This window comes from Nyctereutes procyonoides, unplaced genomic scaffold, assembly GCF_905146905.1.
Source record: "Nyctereutes procyonoides isolate TBG_1078 unplaced genomic scaffold, NYPRO_anot_genome, whole genome shotgun sequence".
Taxonomy (NCBI): Eukaryota; Metazoa; Chordata; class Mammalia; order Carnivora; family Canidae; genus Nyctereutes; species Nyctereutes procyonoides.
In genome coordinates, this window is record NW_026575047.1 from 8,335,188 (window position 1) to 8,347,213 (window position 12,026).

Sequence of the window (12,026 nt, forward strand, 5' to 3'; positions counted from 1 at the left end):
GCCCAGCATTTAATGGCTATGCTACCTATCTGGTAATTAATGTGATTTCTTGTATGGTTAGATCTTATTCTTTCAATAATCGTGGAGTCGTCTATGATGCACTGAATGCCGGGCATACGGCAATAACTAGGATAAACATACCCCTTACCTTGTGGCGCAAACCCATAAATAATCGTTTACATTGCTAGGTCTGTTATTAGCGCTACCAGGGAACAGTTCACGGGGCTGTGTAATTACTGGATGAAGGTCTAACTTAACTTGAAAGTCAGGAAGGGCCCTGCTGAGTGAGTGACATTTGCACTCAACCCTGCAGATTCGGTCGGAAACAGGCAAGGAGGAGAGGAGGTTTCGGAGTGGCCCAGGTGGTGGTGGTGGTCACAGCGCGTGTAGGAACACTCCAGGAGGGAGGAAGCAGGTGTGTTCGGGAAGCAGAGAGGAGGTTGGTATGGCTGGATGGTAGCAAGAGAGCCAGAGAGGGGCAAGACCTTGCAGGGCCTCGCCGGCTGTACTGAAGATTTTCGTCTTAATCCCGAGATCAGTGGGAAATCCTTGAAAGGGTTAAGCATGGGAAAAATCATTCTCTTGTATTTATTTTATCTCCGATGCTTCCAGATAGTTTGAAGGGCAAACACACTGGTTTATATAGCCTGAAATTCCCTCTGAGCACCTGCCACTGAATTAGATACTCAGTAAATATTTAGCAATTTGGGTTCCAAATGGAGGGAGGCAAGTATAAGGGTGAGAGTGAGGAGGGTCTTTCAGGGAACCAGTAGGACTCTTGACAGAACATGGGGAGCAATGGGAAGTAAAATTAGCAGAGTGGTCACCACCCTTCCTCAGAGGCTTTGTAGTCGCCACCTACGATGGCTGTAACTAAACGCCATAGACTGGGGGGCTGGAACCGCAGAAGCCCGTTTTCTCAGTTTGAGAGTCCACCGTGCCAGAAAGGTTGGTTCTGATAAGGGTCCTCCTCTTGGCTTGCAGACAGCTGCCTTCTCGCTGTGTCTTCACATGGGGCGCATGTGTGCGTGTACGTACCCACACACACCCTGAAAGTGTGCCAGTCCTATTGGATTAGGAACCTACCCTATGACCTAACATACCTCCTTCTAGGTTCTTTTTTTAAAATTTTTTTATTATTTTTATTATTTTATGATAGTCACACAGAGAGAGAGGCAGAGACACAGGCAGAGGGAGAAGCAGGCTCCATGCACTGGAGCCCGACATGGGTTTCAATCCCGGGTCTCCAGGATCACGCCCTGGGCCAAAGGCAGGCGCCAAACCGCTGCGCCACCCAGGGATCCCTCTCCTTGTAGGTTCTATCTCCAAATACACTGACATTAGGAGTTAGACCTTCAACATATGAATTTGCCGGGGGGCGGGGGAGGTTGTTGGACGCAACTAAACGTGTAATGGATTTTGTATCGTGAAACCACTCAAGCGGTGGTTCCCAGCCAAGGTGTGACTCAGTGGAACTAAGGAGCTTTCTCAAACGTGGAATGTAAGGGACCTATCTTGGTAATTGCTGTTTTGTGTAATACTAAGTTAGAGACTTCAAATCTACATTTTTCGAAAATCTCCCTGGGACAATTCTGATTGATTCGGGGAACACTTATTATATCTCTGCATTTTATTCCTAGCTCATAGACCAAAGGACTCCTCTCATCTCCTCCACATTTGGGAAATATCTCATTCCCTCTTTCCACTCTCTCTGGGACGTCCCCCGCTCCCAGCCCCCACTAGAGAAATTCAGGGGAACCCAACATTTTCTAGGCCTGCACAGGAAAACACGACTGGCCTTTCAGTCTCTTGTCCGTGGTACTTGTCCTGCCCCGACCCACTGGGCTGCTAAACAAGCCACGAGCTACCACGCAGTTGGCCGGGTGAGCGCCAAGCACATCTGACTCTCCCACAAGTGGATGGCGAGGCCCAGATTTGAAGGAGAGGAAAGGGGGGAGGCACAATTTTGACTTCAGAAGTTTGAGGAGGGTGGCACTCCGTGGCAAGTCCCAGCAAACACAATGAGGCAGGGGCTCGAAACGTCCAGGATTCGGTTTTCCTCATATGCCTGGAAGGCCAGAGGTAGCACGGTGGCTCCGTGATGCCCTCAGATGCCGGGCGCCCACCCCGGGTCAGCTCGTGCTACCTCTGGGTCCCATTCACATGCTAGGCAGGAAGAAGGGCAGAGGCAGCACGGCGGGGGGGGGGGGTGCCAGTGGACAGGACTCCCTTGGGAAGAGCTTGCAGGAAGCCTCAGCCAGCAACTGCCTTTCTTGGCTCCTCCACCAGTGCTCCTGCCACAGGGCCCCCCCCAGCTGGGGAAGCTGGGGCGCAGGATGATTCCTCATTTATGCACATGTGCCTGTCTGGGCGGAACATGCTGCTGCCCCCAAACACAACCGGGGTTCTGCTGAGAAGACAGAGGATGAAACAGATTTTGAGTGATTAGGAACGTCTGCCACAGGGACCAGGTGAGCTCTCGCGTCTAACCGGGCAACTCTGATCTCCAGGGCAGGGGTGTGTATGGAGGCAGAGGGTTGTCGTTGGGCACGTGCCTGACCCCGAGATGAATCTTAAAATATCCTGAGTTTCTACTATGTGCCAGAAACCGTTCCGGACGCTGGGAATGCAATAGGCAGCAAAACAGACAAAAGACCCACCCTCGAGGGGCCTACGTCCTGGGAAGGGGGAGGGGGTGTCCAGTAAGTAAATAGAAACAAGCAGCTGGGGCAGGGGCTGCACCATGGGCCAGTGCGGTGTTCCTCAACCTCATCTTCTGGGGGGGCACCGGGCATTTTATGTTATGTGGGAGCCTATGTCTTTATCACTTACGAGGACTACGACCACTTCTTTGAAGATGCACATACTCTCATTCCTGCTGTAGTGATCATAGCTGTAGGAGCCCTGCTTTTCATTATTGGCCTAATTGGCTGCTGTGCCACAATCCGAGAAAGCCGCCTTGGACTTGCCACGTTTGTCATATCCTACTCTTGGTTTTTGTCACAGAAGTTGTTGTTGTGGTTTTGGGATACGTTTACAGAGCAAAGGTGGAAAATGACGTTGATCGCAGCATTCAGAAAGTGTATAAGACCTACAATGGAGGGATCCCTGGGTGGCGCAGCGGTTTGGCGCTTGCCTCTGGCCCAGGGCGCAATCCTGGAGACCCGGGATCGAATCCCACGTCGGGCTCCCGGTGCATGGAGCCTGCTTCTCCCTCTGCCTATGTCTCTGCCTCTCTCTCTCTCTCTCTCTCTCTCTCTCTCTCTCTCTGACTATCATAAATAAATAAAAACTAAAAAAAAAAAATTAAAAAAAAAAGACCTACAATGGAACCAACCCTGATGCTGCTAGCCGGGCTGTTGATTATGTACAGACACAGCTGCATTGTTGTGGAATTCACAACTATTCAGACTGGGAAAATACAGACTGGTTCAAAGAAACCAAAAACCAGAGTGTCCCTCTTAGCTGCTGCAGAGAGACCGCCAGCAGCTGTAATGGCAGCCTGGCCCACCCCTCCAACCTCTATGCCGAGGGATGTGAGGCTCTAGTTGTAAAGAAGCTACAGGAAATCATGATGCATGTTATCTGGGCAGCGCTGGCATTTGCAGCTATTCAGCTGCTGGGCATGTTATGCGCATGCATCGTATTGCGCAGAAGGAGTAAAGATCCTGCTTATGAGCTCCTCATCACCGGTGGAACGTACGCATAGGAGAAGATGCAAGCCTCAGATTTTTAGTCTTGTTCTGATTTGGAAGGTGAATTGAGCAGGTCTATGCTATTGGCAGCCTGAGTTCATCTAGTTAAAGCACACGGGTGTTGGACAAAGCAGCTTGGCTCTTCATATGCCCACCTATTTCCCTGCCCACCTAGGACTTTCTTTTTCTCTGTTCTAGCTGACTCTCCGTGTTCCTAAGTTCTTAAGTATGGCAGTTTATGTTCTAATTTCAGAACCATTTGCAGGTTGCATAGTGTGGAAGAATCAAAAGAGGGCCTAGGCCTGCTCTGTTAGGTCCCTGCAGTAACGGGGCTGCTGCCGGAGTATCTCTGGGCCCTTCCAGTCTGCATGGTGGAGAACTCTGGGCCAAAGGTGCTTGGGGGGAGAGGGAGGAAACCAGCTGCAGTGAAAGTTAACACCAGACGGTGCCCCTTGTCAGTGTCCTTTTAAAAAAAAAAAAACATATACTGTAGTTCAGTAAGATAGCAACTGCATAAAATTGCTAAAATGGATTTTAGAATCATACAGTGTGTCTCTTGGTTCATCTTCAAAATCAGACTGATCTTTGAAACTAGCAGTTTTTCATCAAAGCTGGCTTTTCGGAGGAGTATAATGTATGCACTACTGTTTTAAAACAATTAGTGTGTGTATGTTTTTGTATGATTGAGCCCATTCATCATGAGTCTAAACTTGTTAGCATTAATGTACCCATGTAGACTAGCAAAATAGTATGTAGATGTGATCTCAGTTGTAAATAGAAAAATTTAATTCAATAAACTCTGTATCACCCCTGAAAAAAAAAAAAAAAAAGAAAGAAACAAGCGGCGTGTTGGCTGAAGGCAATAGGGAATGTCCAGGCGGCAGGGGCTGGGGGGCTGGCGGTCTGCAGGTGAGCTCAGCTGGTGTTCCAGAGACAACTTGAAGGACGAGAGTGACTGAGTTGTGCAAACACCCCGAAAGCAGCGTCTGAGCCCGAGCAATCAGGTGCAACGGATAGATACAAAGGCCCCGGCTTCTTCATCTTATCTCTGAGATTCGTTTCTTTTTATGGATTCTGCTATTTGTATCTTAATTTCTTCATATGGACATACAGTTTTGCTGCCTGTAAAAGGGCAATTCTCACAGGGCAACCGGGTGCTTTCCTTCCCCCCTGGAAAAAACAAGATGCCTGAATGCACATCTTTTTTTCTTTTCTTTTTTTTTTTAAGATTTTATTTATTGGGAATCCCTGGATGGCTCAATGGTTTAGCGCCTGCCTTTGGCCCAGGGCGTGATCCTGGAGATCCGGGATCGAGTCCCACGTCGAGTTCCCAGCATGGAGCCTGCTTCTTCCTCTGCCTGGATCTCTGCCTCTCTCTCTCTCTCTTTCTATGTCTATCATGAATAAATAAATAAATAAATCTTTAAAAAAAGATTTTATTTATTTGTTTAGGAGAGAGCGAGTGAGCACACAAGCTGGGGGAGAGGCAGAGGGAGATAAAGACTCCCCACTCGGCGGGGCTCGATCCAGGCCCTGAGCCGAAGGGACGCCCAACCAACTGAGCCACCCAGGAGTCCCCTGAATGTACATCTTGGGAAATTAAGTGCCTTTTCCACATCGCTCTACCTCCTGAGTTCTGTCTTCTTCATTCTTTGTTCTTTGGGAGACTATGTGCTGTTATATTTAAGAAAATGGACCGTGGGGTCCTGATAGCTCTGAGCGTGAGCCCCGATATTTCCTGCCTCTGATATTGAGCCAATAACCCAGAGCCCATTTGCTCAGCTGTGACGTTGGGATGCGAATGCCTCCCTTCTTCTGTTGTGAGAATTAAATGAGAGGATGTGCGGGCGCTGGGTGCCTCTTGGGTCTCTCCAGACCTGGACTGCTTCCTTGTGATCGTCAGCCCCCAGGTACGTGGAGTTTCTGGGAGAGGTCAGGTGCTGCCCTTATGGAAAAGAGCCTGCTCTTTACCAGTGTGTGACAGCCTCGTGTCACATTTACCTTCTTCCATGAAGTCGCATTTACCAGCCTGACCCCGTGCCCCACCTCAAAGTCTTTTGAGAGGTAGGACCAAGACCCTCGGTTACTTGAATGGCAGCAGTGCTGCTCACACCGTGAAATCTTGTCATGATCAGGGACTGTCCATTGTAGACTCCATCCCTGCCCTCTCCCTGTGCCTCCTTGGTGCTGGCTCCTTGTCAGGGAGCCTTGTCTCTGGTGCCATCCCCTTTCTCTGTGGTCATCAACCACATCCTGGCTTTCTTCCAGAATTTCACAACTCATCACGGCAGTCTCCTGAAACTTGCTCCTACGTGTCCCAGATTTCCCCACCAGAAGTCCCACGGAGGGATTAGCAGAGCCGACTAACTTCCTTTTCAACTCGGGCTTCCAGGTTCTTCCAAACAGGCCCCCTTTTCCACTTCTACTGGTGGCCACTCAAGTCCTTACGCGGCCTTCACGTCACCCACCGCGCCTCCAAGCCCTCGGGCTCAATAACAGATGGCTTTTTTGGTATGAACATCTTCATCTTTTCATCCCTGAACCTACAAAATTATGTATGTCTACAACTACCCTTTCCTCTTTTTTACAGGAGAAGATGATTAATTTTCTAACCAAGAGTCATCCAGCAATTCCTGTTTTTGAATTTTGTGCTTTCCTTCCTTTCTTGGGACTTGATTCCTTACCTCCTCTTTACTGTATCTTGAATCTCTCTCTTGCCATGGCATTTTTAACAATTGTGAAACAGGCTCAAATCTTTATTATCTTAAGAGAAAAAAAAAACACCACGTGATCTCTCTAGCTTTCATATATATCTTACCCAAGCATGTAAGAAGGTAGTGAACGATTATATACCTAATTTTTTAAATGGGTTTATGTCAAAGATTTGTTAAATTGATTAATGAAGGATTCAGTAGAATGGTAAAGCTAGTTCAAAGAAAATTGAAGAGACTGGGTGCATAAAGTCATTAAAAGCATGCTAGAAAGAGATTGCTAAATTATATATAAAATAAAATATAACTTCTGGGTTATTATATTTTCATTTGTATCTCTCCAGGGACAAATTTCATTTTCATTCACATTGAACAAAAATAATGTGCAAGCTTATCTGTGTTTTACGAGTTAGCACCTACAGAGTTAAAAATATCCTAAATAGTAAGTAAAAGTAAGAGTAAATAAAAGTAAATAGTAAAAAAAAAAAAAAAAAGTAGATAGTAAATAAAAAAAGGACAATCCCAGAAAATCAGAATAACTGTAGACAGGCCTGTTGGACAATGTTCAACACAACACTGAAAAGATAGGCAGAAATCTCTTTGCCCTCTTCCAGGTTTTTGGACACTTTTCCTAACAGCTATTCCTTGTGATCATAAATAATCCCTGAGTATTATTCTTGATCTTTAGAGCTGGTCTCATTGTATTTTGTTCTGATTCATTAACTCATTAACATTGATGAAGCAAGAAGTGTTAATATGGACATGAATTTCCTTGAAGTATGGTCAACATCCAGTGCCATATGGTATTAAACAACTACTGTGGCCAAAAAAAAAAGTACCCTCTGTCTGATTCCATGGAATCCAGTATCTTCTTTTATTTTTTAAAAGATTTTATTTATTTGAGAGAAATAATTTTATTTATATTGAGCATAAGCAGGAGAAGGAGCAGAGGGAGAGGGAGAAGTGGACTCCCCACGGAACAGAGACCATGATGCGGGGCTTGATCCTAAGACTCCAGGATCATGAGCTGAGTTGAAGGCAGGTACTTAACCGACTGAGCCGCCCAGGTGCCCCTCCAGTATTGTATTTTCAATAGGCTCTGTTATTCCAAAGAAGTTTTTATTGCTCTTATTTGCATTCATGTTCTGTGGCTAGAAAACCAAACCCATGAAATTTATTTCTACCAGTTTTGCCTGGAGTACCTGTAAATGTGAATGAATTTCTCTCATTCATTGAGGTCCCCTAAATCTGCTTGGTACCCAGTTCCCCAGGAAATTATTTTCTTTTCTATATATAATTCCAGGACCTCCAAAACCACGGAAGAGGTGCTAGAATGGTCTCCTGGGAAGGTTTTATGAGCCCTGATTCTACATATGAAGTATAACCTCCATTCCCCAATGAGGGGCTTGTCATACATGATTAAATGAGATTTATTTCTGTATGATTCTTTAAGTATAGTTTTGGTTACCCAGGTCATTTTTGTAACTGTACCTTGCTTTAAAAAAACAACCAAAAGAACCTCTTACTGAACTCTTGGTAAACTATTCTGTTTTTAAAAGCAAAGAGACTTAGTAAAAGATGTTTGTTTCTGAATTTTGAGGTGTCAGTGAGAACAAAACATAATTTAAATGTTTTATTTCAGTTTTCCAAAGCATAGTCTAAAACAGGGTTCAGCAAACCTTTTCTATACAGGACATTTCTCTAAATGTTCTCCATCCTATGGGCTGTGGGTCTCTGTTGCATGATTTGTGCCAAATCTACCACTGTGGCATGAAGAAACCATAGACAATATGTAAACAATGAGCCTTCATTGACTAAATTTGACCTACGGTGAGCTGGATTGGGTTCATGGACCACAGTTTGCTGACACCTAGTTTAAAATAAAGATTAGGGATAGATCAAGAAAATCTAAGGGGTTTATCAAGAAAGATCAAGATCAAGAGAGAGAAGGGCTTTATCATATGCCCAGAGGAAAATAGAACATTAAAAACAATACTGAGATAGGGGCACCTGGGTGGCCGGGTCAGTTAAGCATCTGCCTTCAGCTCAGGTCATGATCTCAGGGTTCTGGGATCAAGCCCTGCATCGGGTTCCCTGTTTAATAGGAGTCTGCTTCTCCCTCTCCCTCTGCCCCTCCCAACTGCTCGTGCTCTCTTTCACACACAAATGATTAAGTAAAAAATCTTAAAAAAAATAATACCAATTTACAATAAGGTAAATATCACAAAACAACCACAATTATAGACACCTCATCCATTTCAGCTCATGTAATTAATACTTTTTGCACAGGATTTTGGCCCTGCAGTCTGCTTTTACAAAGCTAATGCTTCTAGGGACACCTGGGTGGCTCGGTGGTTGAGTGTCTGCCTTTGGCTCTGGGCGTGACTCTGGGGTCCTGGGCTCGAGTCCCACATTGGGATCTCTGCAGGGATCCCTCTGCCTATGTCTCAGCCTCTCTCTGTGTGTCTCTCATGAATAAATAAAAAAAAAAATCTTTTTTTTTTTTTTAAAAGGTGATGCTTCTGGGCTAAGAGTCCTGGAAATCATGACTCAGTCCCCTGCCATATTCGGCAGTTATCCAAGTGGTGTCAGCTTAGAAATCTGTACCAATGAATCCATTACTTAAAGTATCAACAGGGAAGAGTAATTATCCTTTTCATTGAGGTTCTGAGGATGTGTGTCTTTGTTAACCACCTACTTTTAGCCTGTAGCTTATCGTAAAATCTTCAGGTAAACATGACAGGAAAGCCAGAAGTTGATGACCAGATTGCAGTGGTGGTGGCTTTTTAAAAAAAATTTTTTTATAGGACTCAATGATATTAGAATAGAGGAGAGCAAAATCATCTATGAGAGTAATGGGAGTAACAATAAGATTTGGATCAATGTTTCCCTTGAAGATAAGAACATATTATAGACAATGAGGACATTGACCTTTGGGACATTCCTGACATGTATAATCTTGGAGGAAAAAATTAGTTTAGGGAAGGCTGAACTTCGCTTTTCGCTTGACAGATCTTTCCATTTTAGCTCTCAGGTAGCTCTCACCTTTATTTTTTCCCCTTGACTCAATCCTTTGCCCATTTCTCTTATCCATTGTGATGTTTTCTCTGAGAAATCTCTTGATTTGCTATCAAGTGTCCTATATTAACAAACTGTATTTTTGTAAATCTTGCCCATTCTCATCATCTGCCCCTGGGCATCTCCACCCATGGATCTCAGAATCATTGAAAAGGGGACTCAGTCTATTTTAATTGGAACTTACTGAGACATTCATTATGATCCTGATGGAGTAACTTATCTGCCCTAAACAATGTGAAGTATGTCAATATATATGAGGAAGTTAGTTTCAGGCATTAAAAAACAAGTAATACCAATGTTCTTTGAGAGAAAGAAAGCACATCAAGTGAACTACACAGTCAGCCAGCTCCCTTTCTGGGGCATTTTTTGAGCTGTAGTGTGGTGTGATGGCACATAAAGTCCTCTTAAGGATTCTTAACCGAGAGCTGGCTTGTACATACTCAGGATGAGGAAAGAGTGGCTACTGATGGGCCAGCAGTTGTGCAGCACTGCAAGACATTGAATTTTGGCCAATCCAGAATGGAATGTGTTCAGTGAACACTGGGCATCCAGTTGAGATTTCATAAAGGCCACATCTGGGAGCAGGAACTGTGCCCTAGATCAGGGGTTGGGAAATTATGGCCAAATCTGGCTTATGGCCTGTTTTTTGTGTAGCCCATGAGCTAAGAATGTGTGGGGTTTTTCACCCACATTTTTAAGAAAACTTTGTTTAAAAGGAGCAGCAGGAGGAGGAGGTGGAAGAAGAAAAGAAGGAGAAAGAAAAGAAAGAAGAAAAAGAGAGGCCATGTATTGCTCACAAGGCTAAAATATTTATTACTGGTCTATTACAGAAGACATTTTCCACCCCCCTCTGATAAAGGCCTCATCTCGCAATGAAGAATAAATATGAAACAGAACCACGCCAACAAGGAAAAAACACAAGCCGGAGGAAGGAAATTTGCCAATAATTAGCTGCTTTGCAGAACAAAACAAAGCTTTTTAAAAGAAAACAACATAAACCAGACTCCTTATATCACCCACAATGTTTAGTTAGCATACAATGAAACCTTGCCAGACACATGAGAAATTAGGATTCTGCTGACTGTGGTCAAGGAAACAATAACCAGTCAATAGAAGTAGACTTTGATAGGACCCAGAATTGTACTTAGTAGACTAGTACTACCATTGTATGTATGTTCAAAAACTAAAAGGAAAAGATGCACACAATAAATCAACAGATGGGAGATCTCAGTGGAGAAATGGACACTATAAAAAGGAGCCAACTGGAAATTCTAAAACTAAGTCATGATACTGGAAATGAAAAGTTTACTGGATGAATTTAGCAGTAGATTGGAGAGTTCAAAAGAATAGGATAATGAGCTTGAAGAGAGAGCAATAGAATTGTCCTGAAGAGAAAGATAAAAAAGATGAAAACAAAACACAGACCCCTCAGTGACCTATGGGAGATTGTTAGACTGTCTATGAAGAGTCCAAGAAAGAGAAGGAATAGGGGAGATAAGTATTTGAGGAAATAATATCTGACAATTCCCCAAGTTTGGTAGAAAACGAATTACTCATCTAAGAGCTCAGCTATCTTAAATGAGTACAAGGAAAGCCACGCTTAGACACATTATAGTTATTCTTCTGAAAACCAAAGATAAAGAGAAAATCTTAAAGACATCCAGGAGAAAAAGGCCCAATATTTACAGAGGCACATATATCCGACAAATGTTTCTTACAGGAAATAATGAAAGCCAGAAGGCAATGGAGCGACATCTTTAACATTTTGGAAGAAGAGGGGAAAACCTGTCAACCAAGAATTCTCTATCTAGCATGAATACCCTTCAAAAATTAGGATGAAATAAAGAGATTTTCAGATAAAAACAGAAAATTCATGGCAAGCAGACCTGCACTACAAGAAATGCTAAAGGAGTTTTTTAGCTTCTAATGACATCATTGGAAACTTGGATAGACAGCAAGTCATGAAAAGCCCTAGAAATGGTGAATAAATGGATAAATATAAAATACTTTTTTTTTTTAACTTTGAAAAACACATGGCACTTTAAAGAATGTTGTGTTTTGGAACTTATTTTTTTCTGACAGATTTTATTTATTTATTCATGACAGATACAGATAGAGAGGCAGAGACATAGACAAAGGGAGAAGCAGGCTCCTTGTGGGGAGTCTGATGTGGGACTTGATCCCAGGACCCCAGGATCACGACCTGAACTGAAGGCAGATGCTCAACCACTGAGGCACCCAGGTGTCCCGTGTTTTGGAACTTATTACATGTAAAATAAAATATATGACACTAATAGCACAGAAGACAGGAGTGGAACCATCCTCCTGAAAGCATCTTACATTTCACACGAAGAGGCCGATGATTAACTCTATGTAGTATGTGAGAAGTGAGGATGAGTATTGTAATCCCTAGAGCAAGCACTACAAGGAATATGGTAGCTAAAACCTCAATGGAAGTAATAAATAACATACATGGAATTTGATTAACTTAAAAGAAGCAAAGAGAAATGGAGGAATGATGAAAACAAATAAGAAATATGGG

At 43.7% G+C, this 12,026-nt stretch overlaps 1 pseudogene; it reads left to right on the plus strand.

Moving 5' to 3' along the window:
• The first annotated feature begins 863 nt into the window (after positions 1–863).
• Positions 864–3,935, plus strand: LOC129510573 (tetraspanin-3-like; annotated as a pseudogene).
• The last annotated feature ends 8,091 nt before the right edge of the window (positions 3,936–12,026 follow it).